The sequence below is a fragment of the Bidens hawaiensis genome, unplaced genomic scaffold (genome assembly GCF_021521415.1).
Source record: "Bidens hawaiensis isolate Kalapana, Puna unplaced genomic scaffold, B.hawaiensis_p1.1 tig00029860_1, whole genome shotgun sequence".
Taxonomy (NCBI): Eukaryota; Viridiplantae; Streptophyta; class Magnoliopsida; order Asterales; family Asteraceae; genus Bidens; species Bidens hawaiensis.
The window spans coordinates 158,812-179,327 of record NW_027494948.1 but is presented as its reverse complement, the minus strand read 5'-3'; the positions used below and the strand labels follow the sequence as shown (position 1 = coordinate 179,327).

General features: G+C 35.8%; 4 pseudogenes; 1 reads left to right on the top strand and 3 right to left on the bottom strand.

The window, feature by feature from the left end:
- Positions 1-1,330: 1,330 nt before the first annotated feature.
- Positions 1,331-3,033, top strand: LOC143579485 (polygalacturonase inhibitor-like; annotated as a pseudogene).
- Positions 3,034-7,644: 4,611 nt separating this feature from the next.
- LOC143579484 (polygalacturonase inhibitor pseudogene) lies at positions 7,645-9,376 on the bottom strand (annotated as a pseudogene).
- Positions 9,377-14,571: 5,195 nt separating this feature from the next.
- Positions 14,572-16,166, bottom strand: LOC143579480 (polygalacturonase inhibitor-like; annotated as a pseudogene).
- A 1,717-nt stretch (positions 16,167-17,883) lies between these two features.
- Positions 17,884-20,172, bottom strand: LOC143579481 (polygalacturonase inhibitor 1-like; annotated as a pseudogene).
- Positions 20,173-20,516: the final 344 nt, after the last annotated feature.

Genomic DNA, 20,516 nt, shown 5'->3' with positions numbered 1-20,516 from the left:
AAATATGGTGTAGGGCGTCATAGGTGATCACCACCGAACCTTGTAAAAAAGAACACAACGATTATAGAAGAACCAATTGGTTGACTTGACATGAGCAAAAGAAACGAGAAGAAATCCTTACAAATAGGAGATAGACGTCACTATCAAACCGTTGAAATGGTTCCCACCAAATATACCTACTCTCATTTTCACATAGTATAGACACCATGTACTTTAGTGAATTAGGATAAGTAATAGTTAGCAAATATCTTGTACTTGAGAGATGTACATATCATCTTGTATTATCGTCATGCATCCTCAATCGTTCATTCATTTGTCATCTTGAAGAATTATATACACTTTCATCACCCGTATAAATTTTATACTAAACACATTTTATCTATACAAGAGATATATAAATGATACATTTCAAATATTATCTTGTGTTTATATTTTTTTAAAGCCCAAATTCTAATAAACCAACATATATCATATTTTCCTCTCAGCTCTCCACAAAGTTTTATCACATTAAATACCTCTACGTATTAAATTATTTTTAAAATATGATCATAATTATAAAAAAAATATCATTACTATTTGTAAAAAAACAAATTTAGTTTTAAAATAATGTTTTTTATTATAAAAACCAGTAAACTACTATATGTATAATCAATCAGTTCTCCAAATTTCAATACTCCCATCATTTTATATTTAACAAAAAATGTTTTAATTACTCCTATTTCACACCAATAATACTACACTAAACATTTGCCCATATCTGAGACCTCAAGCAAATGCCTCTATCAAGTGGGCTAGCACTACATTGACCCAATACTTCCATCATAATCACAAATTTTCTTTATAAACATAAAGCTTAAAATCATGACTAAAAAAATACCTTGTTCACTCACATAATTGCTAAAAGACGGATTTTAAAAAGAGAACCCGAACCCAAAACCAAATCAATTTACCGTTTTAAAATTCCAGGCTAGCTTCCAGGGCCGTCTCCGAGAATTTAAATACCCCGGCCGAGCTAAAATAAAAAGGCCCGCAGGCCTTAACGAAATTTTTTTATTCGCTAATGTACATGGATAAAACTTTTATCGACCAATTTATTATAAACAGAAACCATTCTGATCATGTAATTATATCATAAACCATTGTAAAAAACATTATTTTTAACACCAAAAAACATATATATGCAATATGAATAAATTACTTTGTGTCCCCGAAACTTACGTGCCCCGGCCGATGATGCGGCTCGCACATCCTCCGAGCCTTCTCTTCTCTGCTAGCTTCCACTTTGTTGATAGAGGATTACGGAATCAACGTTGACCATTTGATAAACGAGGTTGCAAAGTCTTTTCCCAATGGGAAAGAAAAAGGTCAAGGCAAAAGTGGGAGCAAAACTCCATGTTGTCTTCTATCACATCGATGGTAAATCATTTGGTGTGCAATATTGTATATCAAAGGAACATGTAAATAATGCCACACTAGTAACAAAAAGATATGAATGATGGTGTTGGACCAACAAAAAAGATATAGGCTGATGTTGAGGCATTAACAATTAAGGGCCTCCAATTTAATTTGCTTAGCTTTGAGTGTTTAAATATCGTCATATGTTCAATTCTTCCTCCATCACAACTCTATGTTGTCTTCTATCACGTACATTTTAAACGAAGTTTTATTGTAGCATTTCTCTAGTTGGCAACATAAAAGATTGCTTGCATGTTGAGGCTCAAAAATCTAACTTTTGTGTCGCTTTCTTGTCTTCATTCTCATTGTCTCACCCTTGCATCTTAATCTCTCGACGTTTCTGATGAAATTGTTATTATGAGATGAGGAACATCTATCGACGCGCGTCATAACAAAACCACCACGTAAAAACCATATAATTTTTTGAAATATGAAGTAATTAAATCATTTAGCTTGGCATGTTACTTCCTACTGCTAGAACCATAAGCAAAAGGTATTGCCTTTATAAAAAAAAAAGTCCCAATCTTGACAATGCACTTTAGTGGGCGGCTACTTGAGAATCCGTAATCTATTTTGCCTCCACAAAATCTATAAATAAACATTGAAGTCAAAAAATCAAATAACAAACAAGAATGAAGAAAACAATCTTCATCATATCTATCCTCATCTTTCTTTCTCTACTCACCCCATCTCTCTCCGCCTCCAAACCATGCAACAAAAACGACGAAAAAGTCCTCTTTCAAATCAAGAAATCCCTAGGAAACCCTTACCATCTAGCCTCTTGGCAAACCACTCTAGATTGCTGCCAATGGTACTGCCTCAAATGCAACAAAACCACCGGCCGTGTCGTCGAACTCACCATCTTCTCGGGCAACATATCCGGCCAAATCCCACCCGAAGTCGGTAACCTCCCGTACCTCCATACATTAGAGTTTCACTAACTCACCAACCTAACCGGACAAATCCCATCATCCATTACTAAACTTACTCAACTCACTAACCTCAGATTAAGCTGGACTAATCTATCCGGTCCGGTCCCTTCGTTCCTTAGCCAACTCACAAACTTAAACTTTCTGGATTTATCATTCAATAGTCTCACTGGCTCTATACCACCAGAGCTTGCAAAGTTGACTAAACTTGTTGCTATACGTCTAGACAGAAACAAGCTCACGGGACATATACCCGAATCATTCGGGACGTTCACCGGAAGCGTCCCGAGTTTTTACCTTTCACATAACCAGTTAACCGGAAACATACCCAAATCTTTAGGGTATTTAAACTTCACTTGGATAGAGTTATCAAGAAACCAACTGACGGGTGATTTAAGCATGTTTTTTGGACGAAACAAGACGATTCAAATAGCTGATTTTTCTAGGAACAGTTTCCAGTTTAACATGTCAGGGATGGAGTTTCCAGAAAGCTTGACATATTTAGAGTTGAATCATAATAAGATTGTGTGGGGAGATTCCTCAAGGTGGTGAACTGCAGACGTTTGATAACACGTCGTATTTTCATAACCGGTGTCTGTGTGGGTCGCCGTTGTCGGCAATATCTAATGACTCTGGCCAATTATCATGAATAAAATTGTGTTTCGTAAAATAGAAGGGCTAAAGTGGTAGCTCGAACCTGATCCATATTATTATTCATGATCCATATTATTATTCATGTCAAATATTTCAACTTTAAACCGCACAGACGGAAATTTGGGTTGACCAAAATGCGACCCGTTTAACCTATTTTTTTAGCCCAAAAGTCCGCCAACTATTGAGTGTTGTCTCATCACCGGCTGCCAAAATATACTAAATTTAAGTGTTTTTTTTTATTTTTTTTCGAACTATAAGCTTTTATAAACAATCAAAACACCGAACAACAACCGTGAACACTCACAAGCTGCCTCTACAACCCGGGGAGCAGCCAAAACAACGAAAAAACGTTACATAGGCTCTAATTTACACCATTTCGACCAATCTAAATTTATGTTTTTACCCCTATTCAAAAACCAAAAAATTTATGACGTAAAACCAGCGCCATTTAATTAAAAACACCGTTTGGAGAACTTCCAGCCTGCTTGATCCATTCGATTAAAAAAAATTCAATTCACCCATTAATCCAATCAAGCTATATGGGATTAAGTATGTGCTCAGCCTAGATACTTGAAAATGAATTAACATGCGGTGAATTGGACCATGTTAACTTTCTGGTTCACCTTATCAAACGGTTTGTATTTATATATTATAACTTTTAATACCGTTTTACTCGATCCTGTTATTTGATGATGTGCTTTTGCCAATGCATGTTAAACATAATTAATCATGTTTAGTTCAACTTTTTTGTACCTAACCCCGTGTAATACGCGGATTATAACCTAGTATCCTAATATAGTATTATTATCCATACACCATTCATATAATTTAAAGCGAAAATAGTCTCGTGTATTTGGAGGGTGTTTGGCCTAGCTTTTTTAACAAAGCTTATAGCTTTTTTAGGTTTTTGTTACAAAATAAGCTTAACTTGGTGTTTGGCTTAGCTTTTTAAGCTTATGCTTATTAGCTTATGTAAGCTCTTTTGAAGAAACTTATTTGAAGATGTTTTTTAGCTTATTTGATTAGGCTTATTTGTTTAAGGGTGTAAATTACTCATTTGTTCTCAAATGGTTGTGGATTAGTAAATATTGAAGCAACTTATTACTCTAACAAATTAAAGAATGGTGGATTTAATAACTTATTAAGACACATAATTAACTTATAGAATACAAGCTAATCCAAACACTTAAAGGAGTCTATCAAAATAATAGAAAATATAAGCCAATTTAATATATAAGCACAAACATAAAAATAAAAGCTAGCCAAACACCCATTTGGTCTGGTAGTAGTTAGTTGGTCTGTACTCCCCAGTGGAGATGCAAGCTCAGTTTTCACTTGAGTCATCTGACATTTCCATGCATATGGGTAAATGGACGAATCAAGGCTTTAAACCCGGATTCGAACCTGACAGGAGGCGAGAGTTTACAGATTTCCTTCGTTTCCCTGCATAAGGGAGTATGATCTTACGGTGGTCGAGGAGCCGACCTTGAACATAACTCCGAAAAGAATAGGTTTATATATTGTTCAAAAAAAGAAAAAAAATCATTGATCGTATTATTCCTCCCCCCACCCCACCCCACCAGGGACGGAACCACAGAAGGGTCAAGGGGGTCCGTTGACCCTCCGGTGGCCGGAGTTTATGTTAACATGCATATTCAACAAAGAACCTTCTTTTTAGTTTTTCTCTTAAAAATGTTTCTTGTAGTCTGTAAAGCCGTTAAAGTGAAGCAAAGAATGGTGAAATACAACACTTTTAGAAATCTCCGGACTCCCGCTGGAATTGTGTCTGTGCTTTAGCTGTGTGAAGAAGACAGGAGAATAAAGAAACTAATATTTTATTAGAAATGAGTTATCATGCTTGTTCTTATTGGGATTTGGGAATAACCATTAATACTTTTCTTTTCTTTTTTTAGTTTTTAAAAATAAACATATCTTAGTTTTCCAAATGTTTACTATTGCATATATTTTTATTATATTATCATTTAGTTGCTCAAAAATTTAATTTTTAATTCATCAAATTTCTTTTAATATATTTTCAATAAATATATAACTTAATAATGTAAGGCCCCGAACCCGGTAGCCTTACTTTAGCGTCGGATTTACTCATAAACACAGTTCTTACAAATCAGAGTTCATTAAAACTTTCGCGGAATATAAAAACTTTCATGAAACGTTACAACTATCCAAAACTTGCCTTAATTAAACATTCTTGTCTTTCAAAATAAACGTCAATTACATTAAAACATCTTGAGTCTTCAGATGTCAGTCTCCTATTCGCCCACCATGTGCCCACTCAAGCTAGTTGTCTCATTCTACTCACCTGCGTGCATACTAAAAGTCAGCTACGCTGAGTGAGTTCTAGTTAATCGGACGCCATACAATACATACACATACATACATATCCGAAGATACATATCCATACCTAACTAGTTACCCTTCTGTTCTACATAAATACTTACTACCATACATACATACATATCTACAATCACTAACCTCAGTCTACCGAGAGTACGTTCATAGTCCGCCGTCTATACCTGTACTCAAGGTCGTGAACACGTAAAAGGTCCGCAGTCCTCCCCTATGCTACCACAATACAAATACAGCACGTATAAGGTCCACAGTCATTTCCTATGCCATCCTACATCCACAACACGTACAAGGTCCACAGTCCTTCCCTATGTTGCAACCTAAACCATAGCACGTACGAGGTCCGCAGTCCTCCCCTATGCTACCACAATACAAATACAGCACGTATAAGGTCCACGGTCCTTTCCTATGCCGATGCCTATCTATAATACGTATAAGGTCCGCAGTCCTTAACTACGTTGTCGTCTATTATCTGTAACACGTATAAGGCCCACCGTCCCTATCTACGTTTACATCTATCATCTACTGTACGTATAAGGCCCGCGGTCCTTAACTACGCCATCACCAGCGGAGTCTATGTCCGACAAAAGCTAGAGGGATTTGCCATCCTAACTTACTATGTCGAACGTAGAACTCACATACCATTCGTGTACCTGTATACACATACCTCACATATACAATAATTACATTATAGCATAAGAACACTTTAGGCGTTCTTTACATCATTCATTTAACAACTAAACCTCTTGTCGATACGTGCAATATCCGAAGATCGTTCACGCCCCGACAAGTATTCATTTGTAATGTTCATACATCTTCGATATATAATATTCGTACCTTTATTTTTAACCTGACAGTACGCGCAATATCCGAAGATCGTTCGCGTACCGACAAGCAATCATTCATATCCATCACATATATCACATATGGCATACACTTATCACTTAGGATAAATGTATTAACAACACATCGAGTATGCACACAGCCCCGAAAACATCACAAGGAATGGGGCTAGAAACTCACCTGAATCCTGTTACGCTCTCCGTTAATCGTTATTCCATTCTTGAGCTGTGCACAGCTAACGTAAATGAGTCGAACTACGAACACGAGCTGGTCTTGTTGCTTTGGTTCGTCACGACGATCTAGCACCAACGAGCTCGGGTCCTCGCCTTTGGATCTTGGTTCGGGTTGTGTGTGTTTTGGAGTGTGTAGAGATTAGGATGGATAAATGGATGGAATGGAAATGATTGGGGTTTAAGGGGGTATTTATACTCCCTTAAGCCCATGGACCGAAGACCCTTATTTCCTTTTGGTCTATATCTAATCCCATCTAATTATCTTACTAAGTCTTCATATTTTGCTATTATTATTATCGTTCCACTAACTCGTTTATTTCACCCGACAAAATAATATAATAAATATTACTTTAGAAATTTCGAGATGTTACAAATAATATTATTTTTCAATAATGTAGATTGTAGAGATCTTTTTAAATTGATAATTAGGTAAAAGACGTTTTAAAAAATGTAAAAGAAATCACTTAATCTAACACGAGGGGTCATAAATCGGTTAAATAACAAAACAATTAAAGAGTTCAATAATAATTAAGTGAAATTATTGAACATCTAGCGAAGTAGAAAAATTCTATTACGACTCCCCGGTTGAAAAATTCTTGTTCCGTCACTGCACCCCACCCTTTCCCCTTTCATGAACAACATTCTTTCCGGGGGTACCCATTTGTCATCCATGATGTGTACTAGAAGTTAGCAAACTTGCAACAATATGTGTCATTCAATTTGCGAAGCCTAAAAGCCAAAGTACGCCATGTACAACTTTGTCCGTCTTCCAAGGTCCACATTTGTCCATTCATGATATGCACAGGAACTTAGCTCCATACCGATTTCAACATTTCAATTAGTTACAAAAATAATGAAATAATGGACTGTGGTATCTTATTTAGAATTGATCTTATAAGAGTTGAGTTTATATAGATTATAGACCACCATATTACACAATTAAGTAATTAACCCTAAACTATATATAGTACGTCTAATAAACAGTACAACATTTCAATTATATTAGTTTAATATAAACCATAACTAAACCAACCACGTGCTACTGAAACAATGCTTTATGTTGTCTCAACTCTTAAATACGAAGTTATTTATTATTTTTCACCAATACTTATTATTTCCATACATACCCGGATAAAAATATCTCACACCGACAAAAATAATTAGATAACGCGGGGAACAAGGCTTTCAATAACGCGGCAGTCCGTAACAATTTTATCTTTCGCTGTCAACCTGTCATGGATCTTATATCCATCACTGATTTAATATACTCCAACGGAGCCACACATATATATTCAGGTACACGCCGCCAACGGTGATCCACACAGACACCGGTTATGAAAATACGACGTGTTATCAAAATCTTGCAGGTTTCCACCTTGAGGAATCGCCCCACACAACCTATTGTAACTCACGTTCAAGTACTGCAAACTTAATCCGGTCAACTCTGCCGGCAGTCCACCAAATATACTATTATGATTCAAATCCAAAGATGTCAAGCTCGCTGGGAGTTTCACATCCGAGAGGTTAAACTGGAAGTTGTTCCTTGAGAAATCAGCTATTTGAATGGTTTTGTTTGGTCCAAAAACCATACTTAAATCACCCGTCAGTTGGTTTCGTGAAAAGTCTATGGTGGAGAAGTTTAAGTACCCTAAAGATTTGGGTACTTGTCCAGTTAGCTGGTTATGTGAAAGGTGAAGAGATTGAAAGTTTTTACTGAACTTCCCGAATGATTCCGGGATGACACCGGTTAGCTTGTTTCTGCTGAGGTCCATTTCGGTAACGTTGCAAGCTCTGTGGGTATGGTTCCAGTGAGATCATTGAATGATAAATCAAGAACGTTTAAGTTTGTGAGTTGGCTGATGAATGAAGGGACTGGACCAGAGAGATTAGTCCAGCTTAATCTGAGCATGGTGAGTTGAGTAAGTTTAGTAATGGACGATGGGATTTGTCCGGTGAGGTTTGTATATTGGGGACGGTTGTATCCCACGTAGTGGTCTATACTATAGTCAAATTATTACCGACGTAGCAATCCATGCCAAAGTCAATTATTGATTGTGGGACAATTGTTAAATTGACTTCAATCAAACTGGTTAGAAGCGATGGCAAATTGGCAATAACCAAAGTCAAATAAATACCCCCGTCAAAACTACAAATATTAGAAGCAGTCACACATGTTCTCACTTGAATGTATAAGCTGAACTACTAAATTTTTTGTGTTGAACTTCTAAATCTTTTGTTATAAACTTCTAAACTTGAACGTTTAAAGGTGTTCGTTATGGTTAGAACGTTTAAATGTACACAGTGTATTAAGTTTTGTGCATAACATTTAAACGTAATATTTTAAAACTTAATCAGAGCTCAGATGTGTGTATTATTTCTTCAATTTCATAATCGTTTAATGAATCTAAATCCTTCTACACATCAAATCGATTGATTAAATCATCAATTTTAATCAATTTGAAGATTTTCTGAACTTCGCGTCGTTCTTTTTATTTTGGTTTTTGACTATTGAGATTTCATACTTTAAGCTTTGATTAGAGTTTAGAAATTGGATGAGATAGAGCGAGAAGTTTAGAATTTGGATCAAAATCGTTTTGTAATCGATGCATTTGATCATGAACAAGTTTTTGGGTTATTTACGAAACTGACACCGTGTATTTTTCAATCTAACGCTTTGAAATGTCGCATACGTAATGTATGATATTACATTATTGTACAATAACCCACCTCATTAAATATAAAAGAGAAAATTACCTACATAGCCCATTTGATGAGAGTGAAAATGCAATATAGCCCGTGAGATTTCAATTTCCCAAAATAACCCACCAAATCCAACGTTCTCGTGAGTTTTTGATATTCCCCATGAGTTTTCGTGGACGAATAAAAATCTGCCATGTGTTATCCATTTCCACCTACCACGCTATTATTTATCCCAAATCTGTCTGAAGCGTTATTTTTGTCTATCAAATTTAACATGAAGAAAACCAACTTTAATGTGATGTTTCAAGCTGTTTTCATCGGCAACGTGAGTTTTCAAATAAAATGATTTTTTGAGTTTTTTTTAAATTCATCTCCAAAGATGAATTTCAAATGAATTTCAACCTCAGAAACGATTTTTGAAGTAGTTGAAGTTTGTGCAAGTGAAGTTTTGAAAAGGGTTAGCTGGATAGGGTCCACATGAAGTTTTCTCCTAAAAATTCACAAAAAAAAAAGTGATTTAGAAAATACTATACTCAAATATGTCATTATTTGATAATACGTCAAAGATTGAAATTTTATCAAGAAAGTAAGTATGAGCTGATTACTTTATCAAATGCCAATTAAATTGAATCTGCTAGAAAGGAATATTCATGATGTTGCCTAATTAAATAGACGAGCCAAGTTCGAGCTTTTGAAATAGAAATCGAAACGAGCCAAGCTCGAGCTCTGCGTAAGTTAAACGAGAAGAGCTCGAGCCTAGTTGAGCTCAGGCTCAGCGTAACTGGTTTGCACCCCTAACCTCTGGATCAACATCCAACATCTAATAACATCAATCACTAACAACCTCTTGATCTAAAATCATTCTAATAATCAACTCAATTAAACAAAATCAAACACCTAAATGCAATTTGACAAAATCAGACACCTAATCGCAAAATCAGAAAGAATTTGAAGACATTTGAATAATTTGACCTCACAATCCACAATTTTCAACACTCGACTAACAAAATCAAACACCTAATTGCAAATCTACATAACCAATCAATCACATAAACCAAAACCTAATCCATTTAGGTTATGAAAAAGAGCACTACGCATCTAATCGACGAAATTAAACTACGAACTAATTTCTCAAACATATTCACCATCAATCAGCTGAACGAGCTACTCTTAAAGGTTGCCAATCACTACAAGAACTTATTGTAAACTGAAAATAGCAATTAACTCTTAACTATCTCTTGAAATCGATGAAATTAGGTCAATAGAAACAAAACGAAAGGGTGAAATCGACGAATTAAAGACCGCTGATTACCAAGAAATCGAAAATTCTGTTGATTAATTGAAGGATCGCCGGAGTTGTTAAGACGATTGAATACCTTCCTTGACGAACTTTACATTGGACGATTAATGGCAGATCTCTGATTAACGGCTAACCCATCACTCCCGGCTCCAAATCGATTAACAAACTTTGCATTGGTTACGCTTGCAGTCAGAATCGGCGTTTAGGGTTTGTTGCTGTTTATGTGGTTTGTCAATTTTACTTTCAGTTTTATAGTTAATTAATAAATTTATTAAGTCTAGTCTGGAAATTGATTCAACTTTAATTTGTTAATTTTTCACATTTTTAATCATTTACTTGTCCTTTTTACCTTAACATGGGAACATCACTTATTTTATTCTAATTTATTTTTCCTATGCCTTTACAATTTCACACACTACCATTAAAAGTATTATTATCTATAAATCCAAAACTATACTAAAAGCACTGCACTAAACTTTTAGTGGCATATGAAAAGTGCCATTAAAATTATAAATTAATGACACTAAAACTAAATACCACTAAAAATGGGTTATAAACAAAGATGGCATACACAAAGTGTCATTAAAAACCTAAATTAGTGGCATACGCAAAGTGTCACTAAATTATAATTTAGTGGCACTAAAACTATGTGTCACTAAAATGTGTTATAAGTCAATATTGCTAGAAAATGGATCTATTGCAACCTTATGGAAGCAACATTTTTGCAAGTGTTGCATTTGATTGTAAAATAGTTTCATTCAATACAAAGGTTGCGTTAGATGATTTAAGGCAACATTTTTCTTAAAAAGTTGCGAATTTCGTTATAAATTGCAGCTTTTGTTGAAATGGTTGCATTTTTAAAGCTTTAACGCAACTTTTAATTTAAAAGGTTGCATAACGTAATGTAAACCTTTTTAATATATACATTACACATTATTAACCTTTTAAATTTATTAATTTATATAAACAGTTTAATGACAATAGAACACACTATTAATTTCTATATATGCACCTGCATCGATAATATTTTTTTAACAAGATAAAGTTACAAATTAAAAAAATAACTTAGTTAAATTAAATTAAAAATAAATAAACTAAATTAAAAGTTAACAAAAATTCCATACTAAAATAGAATATTTATACGTAATGTTAAACTGATATTATTATTATTATTATTATTATTATTATTTTAAATAATCAATTTTTATCTGAATAAATACTTGATTTTTGATTACTTTAATATTTTTTATACATGAATAATTAATATTTTTACTTTCCAATGTGTGAAAAATTTCCCAAACCATAATCACCAACTGTTCCCGCTCCAAATTCGCTATTCCTACCTTCAAATTTATATCTTTTTCAACCTTAAACTAAATTGATTCTCTTGTTGCTTATCGCTTCCCATCCTCCCAGGCATTAGGGTTGTGTTCCAATCGATTGCAGCGGAGTCTATTTGCTAAATCGCGAGTTCATGGGTAAAAAAGTAGTGCGCTTTCTATGATTTTTTGTATTTCTCTTCTTTCTTTACAACCCTAGTTATCCTTAATTATGTCGATTTGTATGATATCATGATTTTTTTGGATCAACTATTATAAATTTTGCTTCATTGAAGAATCAAAATTTAAATTGTTAATTGAGAGAGACTAATGAATGTTCCGATTCATATTGTTTGTGTTGATGACTTGATGTATTCTTAATTTTAAAATTATTTACAGGCCTATCAATATGTTCTCCAATAGCTTGTTGATTTAGTATGAGACACTTCAATAAAAGATATTGGTAAATTTTTTTATTCAAGGTGCAACAAGTTTTAGTTTTTGATAATATGATTGGATTAATGGCATGCACAATTGAACTTTTAGCTTTATAAATCACTCTTTACTCTGGTGACTAATTCGTTATATTTGTATTTTATAAATAGTTTCTGGTGATGCTTGTTAGAGATGATAACCATATGAATCCCAATTATGCAGAAGTTATGCAATGGTCGGCGAATAGCAATTTGTTTTGACCCGAACCTGTTCTGACTCACTACCCTCCCCCAACCTGTCTTACCCGTTTTACCCGTCATTTGAATCGGTCCACTTCCATTATCGCCCCAACACTCATGAACTACATACTGTGTTGATTTTGACTGTAGGTTCTAGCTCACACAGGTATGATATGCATTCCGTTTCTCTTAGTCTTTTACGCTATAACACATTGGTTAAATTTTCTTTTCACACAAGGTTATGCTTGCAGGATTTATTGTTTGGTAGTTTATGTTTTTGGCTTACTATTGCCGTTTTATTGTATGTAATATTGTAATTAGTAAATTAGGAAACACATATTTTTTTTATCTTACCTGATTATTATATCCGATAACTAACGGAAAAGAAACTTCTCTAGTCAAGTTGTTCACTGTTAGTGATACATCCTTTTGTTTTTATACTTAGAATATTGATTTTGTTTGTGGTTAATTATTGTTTTATGCTCGTGATCATGATTGTTTGTTTGATATGCTCATATTAATATTTGTGAAATGTGTGTTCTAACATATGCATATCAAGAATGTTTACTTTTAGTTGACATGGTCCGTAAAATTCATTTAAGTCATCTTCTAATTTCATCATATTTTGTTTATAGTTTTCATACCAACTTTTTTTTTGTCATGGGTTACCAAATTGACAACATCTGATGTCACATGCTATTCACATTTTCATGCTTTTTGTTTTTGTTTTATTCAACTGAGGCTCAGATAATCAGCTTAATGGATGGAACTATGTAACTTGTAAATAATTCTTTCATAATCTGCTTGTGTAATCCTCTTGTGTAAAATACTAATCAATAATCATGTTTAATATGAATTTTGTCAGTGTCATTTGTTAACATAATGATTCTTTTTTGTAGGTAACATAGAAGAAGAATTGCACATCAAGGAGCTTTGGGGTCAACTTATGAAATCACTAAAGCGAGTGTTGAATTTTAAAAAACACAATTGCTTAGAAATGCGAAAAGAAATTGAAGAGAACCATTAAAGGAAAAAAAAAACTTGAGTTAGAAGCTATGTGGAAAGATTTTAACAACTAACGAGCAAACTTTGAGGCTACGATGCGGAATATTTTGGAAAAGCTGCTTACTAGCGTACTTCAAGTTCTTAGAGATGAGTAGGGGGTTTTCGTTACTTTTTATAATTGTTATTGACAACCTTATTTTGATTAGGTTGTTATTTTGAGATTGGATATATGTTAAATTAAAATATATGATTATCTATTATAATTATGTTGTCATTTTGTTGGTGTAATGGAAATTTTATTGCTTCAAATAATGAGCTACAAAGTTGCGTTTGCCCGTAAAAAATGTTGCATTTGATATGAAAGTGTTGCGTTTATGAGGTAATAAAGGTTGCATTGTTATTTGAAAAGTTGCATTTAAAAGTACCAAAAGTTGCATCCTAAAAAGGTTGCATTTGAATAGTAAATGCAACCCTTTTTGAAAAGGTTGCGTTATCTAACAAAAATGTTGCATTAGGTCTAATGCAACTTCATCTAACGCAGCCCTTGATAAAATGTTGCATTAGGCATAATGCAACTTTTTTAAAGCCTAATGCACCTTTTACTGAGGTTGCATTAGCCTTATTTTCTTGTAGTGCAATATGGGATACCCAAAGTGCCATTAAGAACTTAAAATAATGGCACAAAACTAAATGCCATTCAAAGCGTGTAACAATGGCTTTTTAGTGGCATATTTAAAGTGCCACTAAAATCATAAATAGTGGCACTAAAATTAAGTACCACTAAAAATGTGTTATAAGAAAATATGGCATACACAAAGTGTCATTAAAACATAAATTAGTGGCACAAAATCTAAATGCCATTAAAAGCGTGTGACACTAGATTTTTAGTGGCATACTCAAAATGCCATTAAAATCGTAAATTAGTGGCACTAATACTAAGTGTCACTAAAAGTGTGTTATGAGCAAAGATGGCATACGCAAAGTGCCATTAAAAACTTAAATTAGTGGCACAAAAGCTAAATGCCGTTAAAAATGTGTGACACTAGATGGCATTTTGTTTGTAGTGTTGCAACAATTTGCCGATGCCTAAAGGCCAGAGTATGCCATGTACAACTTCATGTCCGTCTTCTACTGTCTACATTTGTTCATTCACGATATGTACTTGAAGTTAGTTACATACCGTTTTCAACATTTCAATTAGTTATAAAAATAATGAAATAACGGACTTTGTTATCTTATCTAAAATTAATTCACTAAATATTGTATTTGCATAAGTTTTATAAGGATTAATGTTATAAGAGTTGAGTTTATATACAGAACACCATATTACTCAATTAACCCTAAGCTATGACTAATAATATTGCAGTACGTCTAATAAATTCTACACCTTTTCAAATATTTTCAATAATATTAGTTTAATCTAAACCATAACTAAACCAACCACGGGCTACTGAAATACTGGTTTATGTTGTCTTTTAACTCTTAAATACAAAGTTATTTTTATTATATTTATGATTTTATGTCCAGACACACGAATATATAATACACCGACAACAATAATTAGATCCCATATAAACCCGGGAAACAAGGCTTTCAATAACGCGGCAGTCCGTAACAATCTTATCCCTTATTCGTATTCGCTGTCATGGAAATTATATCCATCACTGATTTAACATACTCCACCGGAGCCACACATATATATTCAGGTACACGCCGTCAATGGCGAACCACACAGACACCGGTTATGAAAATACGACGTGTTATCGAAATCCTGCAGGTTTCCGCCTTGAGGAATCGCCCCACACAACCAATTATAGCTCACGTTCAAGTACTGCAAACTCAGTCCAGTCAACTCTGCCGGCAGTCCACCAAATATACTATTATGATTCAAATCTAAAGATGTCAAGCTCGCTGGGAGTTTAACCTCCGAGAGGTTAAACTGGAAGTTGTTCCTTGAGAAATCAGCTATTTGAATTGTTTTGTTTGGTCCAAAAAACATACTTAAATCGCCTGTCAGTTGGTTTCTTGAAAAGTCTAGCACTGTGAAGTTTAAGTACCCTAAAGATTTGGGTACGGTTCCAGTTAACTGGTTATGTGAAAGGTAAAGATCCGGGACGCTTCCAGTGAACGTCCCGAATGATTCTGGGATGACTCCTGTGAGCTTGTTTCTGTCTAGATGTAAGCCGTTAAGTTTTGTCAACTTTGCTAGCTCTGGGGGTATAGAGCCAGTGAGATCATTGAATGATAAATCGAGAAAGTTTAAGTTTGTGAGTTGGCTGATGAATGAAGGGACTGGACCGGATAGATTAGTCCAGCTTAATCTGAGCATGGTGAGTTGAGTGAGTTTAGTAATGGACGATGGGATTTGTCCGGTGAGGTTTGTGAGTTTTCGGAACTCGAGTGTTTGGAGGTATGGGAGGTCACCGACTTCGGGTGGGATTTGGCCGGATATGTTGCCCGAGAAGATTGTGAGTTCGATGACACGGCCGGTGGTTTTGTTGCATTTGAGACTGTACCATTCGCAGCAGTCTAGAGTGGTTTGCCAAGAAGCTAGATGGTAAGGGTTTCCTAGGGATTTCTTGATTTGAAAGAGGACTTTTTCGTCGTTTTTATTGCATGGTTTGGAGGTGGAGAGAGAGGAAGATTAGGAGAGAGATGATGGAAAGGATGAAGATTGCGTTGTTCATTTTTGTTATGGTTTTGTTGTTTTAGTTCGAATGTTATTTATAGATTTTGTAGAGGAAAAGTAGATTACGGCTTGTTAATAGAAGATATTAAATAAAAGCAATACCTGATGAAGTATATATTGGGGACGGTTGTATCCCACGTAGTGGTATTATTACCGACGTAGCAATCCATGCCAAAGTCAATTATTGATTGTGGGACAACTGTTAAATTGACTTCAATCAAACGGCCGGGTTAGAAGTGATACCAATATCCAAAGTCAAATAAATACCCCAGTCAAACTACATATATTAGAAGCAATCACACGGTTCTCACACCAAAGATTCACACCGAATGGACTACCGATTCACTGATGCCGCACCTCATTAATAGCGGTCACCTTAATGTTTTGGAACAGACGGTTGCCCTACTTATATTTGTTAAATGTCTATATCGTTTCTCTTTCTCCATAATGCCCAACATGTAGTATAAACTATAGCAAGCGCTTAGCCATGCTTTCTTCCGCGCTTTAGAAAAGTTGCACGGTCATTTGAGACATTATATTTAATTATGAAACCTTGCTTTCAAGGATATTTGGGAATATAATATTGACTAGTAAAAGAAACGGGCAGTATTATCATTTTTAAATATATACATTTAACTTTCTTTGTGTTAACATTGATGTGTTATATAACAAGCTGCTAGATGTTTTAGGTTTGGTGGCAATAAATTTGTTTTGGCTGTTTAAAACGTATAAAGACAAAAGATGGCAATTTGGAATTGGGGTGTTGAATAATTGGCGCAAATGAATTAAAGGAAATTTAAGTCAACTAAGGTAAGAGAAAAGAAATATAGAAATTTGGGATTCTCGTGGGCCAACTTTGGTAAATATAAATGGACTAAACAAGTGGGCTGCAGTAAATAGTCCAAGGCCCACAAGAAAGAAAGTTAAACTGATTGGAAGTTTTGGGGGTATAAATTTTCGAGAATGGAAGAAAAGCAATTGGAATTAATGAATTATGGGTTGTTGATGTCAATACAATAAATCTGTTTTGTGTTGTAAGTTTACGTTTTATGTTTTGTTTTGTAATTGTTTCCATTGATTTAGCGACAATATTCAGCTAAACACGCATGTAAATTTTGGGTTGGACCTAGAGTAAAAGGGTTGCTTGCGTTCACAATACGAAAATGTATACTCCAATCAATCAAGAGTTTTAACCGCACGGCTTTATTGTCCCTTTCCCTCGAATCAATGAAAATACCAAATAAGAAATAACATAACTTTGACTGTTACCATTTCAAGTAAACAAACGGATGTAAATGAGGTGATACAAGCTTGGTTGGGGTTGGGCTTGAAGTTAAACGAGCGAACTAGTCTTGATTCGTTTAGTTTAACAAGCTAAAATGTTATTTGAAGCTCGGCTCATAAAAGACTCTAGTCAAAAAAAATTTTGAATTATATATGAGTTATACATGTATTAAAATTTGGCATTTAGTTTAAGAAGGCCAAACAAGCTAGCTAACGTGTGAGCTTATCTTAGCTCGACTCAATAAAAATTACAGAGAAGCCGATTTCAAGCGCAACATCTCTCACGCATTTTTAAGAGTTTTAAAAACAAGACTCAACCACAAGATTTTTAATGACCCTAGTTAAAATATGATAGATAGATAAATAAAGAGCAGTCCAATTCATGACATCCAATCTTCAAACACATATTTAGAACCCTTAACAACACTACTAAAAGCTTAAAAGTACAGGAATTTAGACAACATAACATAAACCTTAAATAAACCATAATCATACTTCATCTCTCTAGTTTAAAACAGTCCAGATCTTTTGGAACAAGCCGGCATCGGAGACCCACACAAACACTGGTTATGAACATACGAAGTCTGCTCCATACTCTGCAGTTTCCCACCTTGAGGAATCTTCCCACACAACTTATTATAACTCACATCAAATTCTGCAAACTTAACCCCGTCAACGTCACCGGCAAACTCCCATAAATCTTATTATGATTCAAATCCAACCACGTCAAGCTCTTCGGAAACACCACCTTCGAAATATCAAACTGGAACCCATTCCTAGAAAAAATCAGCTCGTTCAATCACCTTGTTCTTTCCAAACAACAAGCTTAAGTCACCACTCAGTTGGTTCTTTGCTAAATCTATTACTGAGAAGTTTAAAGACTTTGGTACTTGAAGAGGTAGGTCCCAGCAGAGCCCAGTTGGACCCGCAAGACTCACCTTGAACAGGGACGTCTGCGCGGTTAGACCCGCAAGACTCACCTTAAACAGGGACGTCTGCGCAGTTGGACCCGCAAGACTCACCTCGAAGAGACGTCTGCGCAGTTGAACTCGCAAGACACCTTAAAGAGGGACGTCTGCGCAAAGACCAACTGGATCCGCAGGACCAACCATGCTCAGAGACGCGACGTCCTTACGCGCAGTACGCAAGCTGTTCCCGCAGGAAAAGCCTCCCAATGGTGACGTACTCCGCCTGTTCCCGCAGCTACGGATACTAGCCATCGGGGAAGGCTACCCGCACAGCAAGGCTACACGCACAAGGCACTAACTCTCAAATAATTCAGTAATGTCACCTGAAGAGGGAATGAGCAAGCCGGGAATACTCCCGCCCAAAGCCGGGAATTCTCCCGCCCAAATGAGCCAGTCCGTACGCTACTGGAGGACCTTTTGTACTATACCTGCCAAGGTATGGACAAAAGATCTGACCAAAGCTGCGACAGCTCACTGACAACAGTACGACGAGCAGCACGCTCTAGTACTTAATGTCACTATCAGCCACTGCCTACTCACCAACCCCTGTCGTGGCACGTGCATAGCCTGCAGTTGGTGGAAAAGAAATAGTACACAGCCGGCCATGTCACTATCAGCCGCTGCCTACCCACCAACCACTAGCATGGCATGTGCGTAGCCCACAGTTGGTCGAAAAGGAATACTATTCAGCCGGCTGTACCTGCTTGGAAACCTACCTTCGGCTATAAATACTCCAACACCTTGGAACGGTATCATTATCTTATATCTTCATATATTATCTGATATCTTCTCTCTAGCTATTTCTCTTAATATACACTTATATTCAAGAGCAATCTAGTCTGATTCTCACGCAGGAGGGTGGTCACAAGGAGGTACCCCCTTCTCAGTGACGAGCTCACGGTGTCTGTTTTGCAGGTCATCAGAAGAATAACCATCTTGCCGGACCTAACCCTCGTGGGAAACATCTATTTAACCCCCAGATTATCCGTAATCTGCCCGGGGTTAATTAGTGTTTCTTCAGTACTTGTCCAGTTAACTGGTTATGTGAAAGGTGAAGAGCTACAAAGGTTTTACTTAACTTCCCAAATGATTCTGGGATCACACCGGTTAGCTTGTTTCTGCTGAGGTCAATTTCGACTAGTTTTGGTAATGTTGCAAGCTCTGGAGGTATAGAGCTGGTGAGTTTGTTGAATGACAAGTCTAGATAGTTTAGGTTTTTGAGTTGGCTAAGGAAAGAAGGTACTGGACCGGTGAGATCAGTCCAGCTTAATGAGAGCATGGTGAGGTGAGTGAGTTTGGTAATGGATGATGGGATTTGACCGGTGAGGTTGGTGAGTTTTCGGAACTCCAGGTATTGGAGGTACGGGAGGTTACCGACTTCAGGTGGGATTTGGCCGGAAATGTTGTCGGAGAAGATGGTGAGTTCGATGACACGGCCGGTGGCTTTGTTGCATTTGAGACAGTACCATGTGCAGCAGTCTTCGTTCTTCTTCCATGAGGTTAAGTGGTAAGGGTTTCCTAGGGATTTCTTGATTTGGAAGAGGGCTTTTTCTTCATTTTTGTTGCAGGCTGGGGTACTGCTTGAGTTAGAGGGGGTGAGGAGAGAGAGAAAGATGAGGAGAGAGATGACGAAGATTGTTTTCTTCATTGTTGGTGTAGTTTTGTTTCCTGTAATTTTGGTGTTTATTTATAGATTTTTAGGAGGGGAAACTAATATTTGTTGCTATTGAGCTAGAATAAGGGTCATGCTAATAACACTTCCTGGCCCGTTTTTTCAAATACCCTTTTTACGACTCGTATAGCCTATAGAGGTTGCATGGGATTTCTGTATACTGGTAGGGCATCCGAATTTTCAGAATTCACATCGACTTGACTCGTAAGATTCTATACGACTTGTTATATGACACGTATAGGCATGTTATGCATTTGGGTTGTACTGAGATTTTCACAGGTTCGCGTGACTGTAATTGTTTGACACGATACAATATTATGTCAATTGTTTGATACGATATAAGATTTTGTAAATTATTTGACATTACACGAGATTCCACTGCTTATTATTTGATGCGATATAATATTTTGTTGAAACGAACATA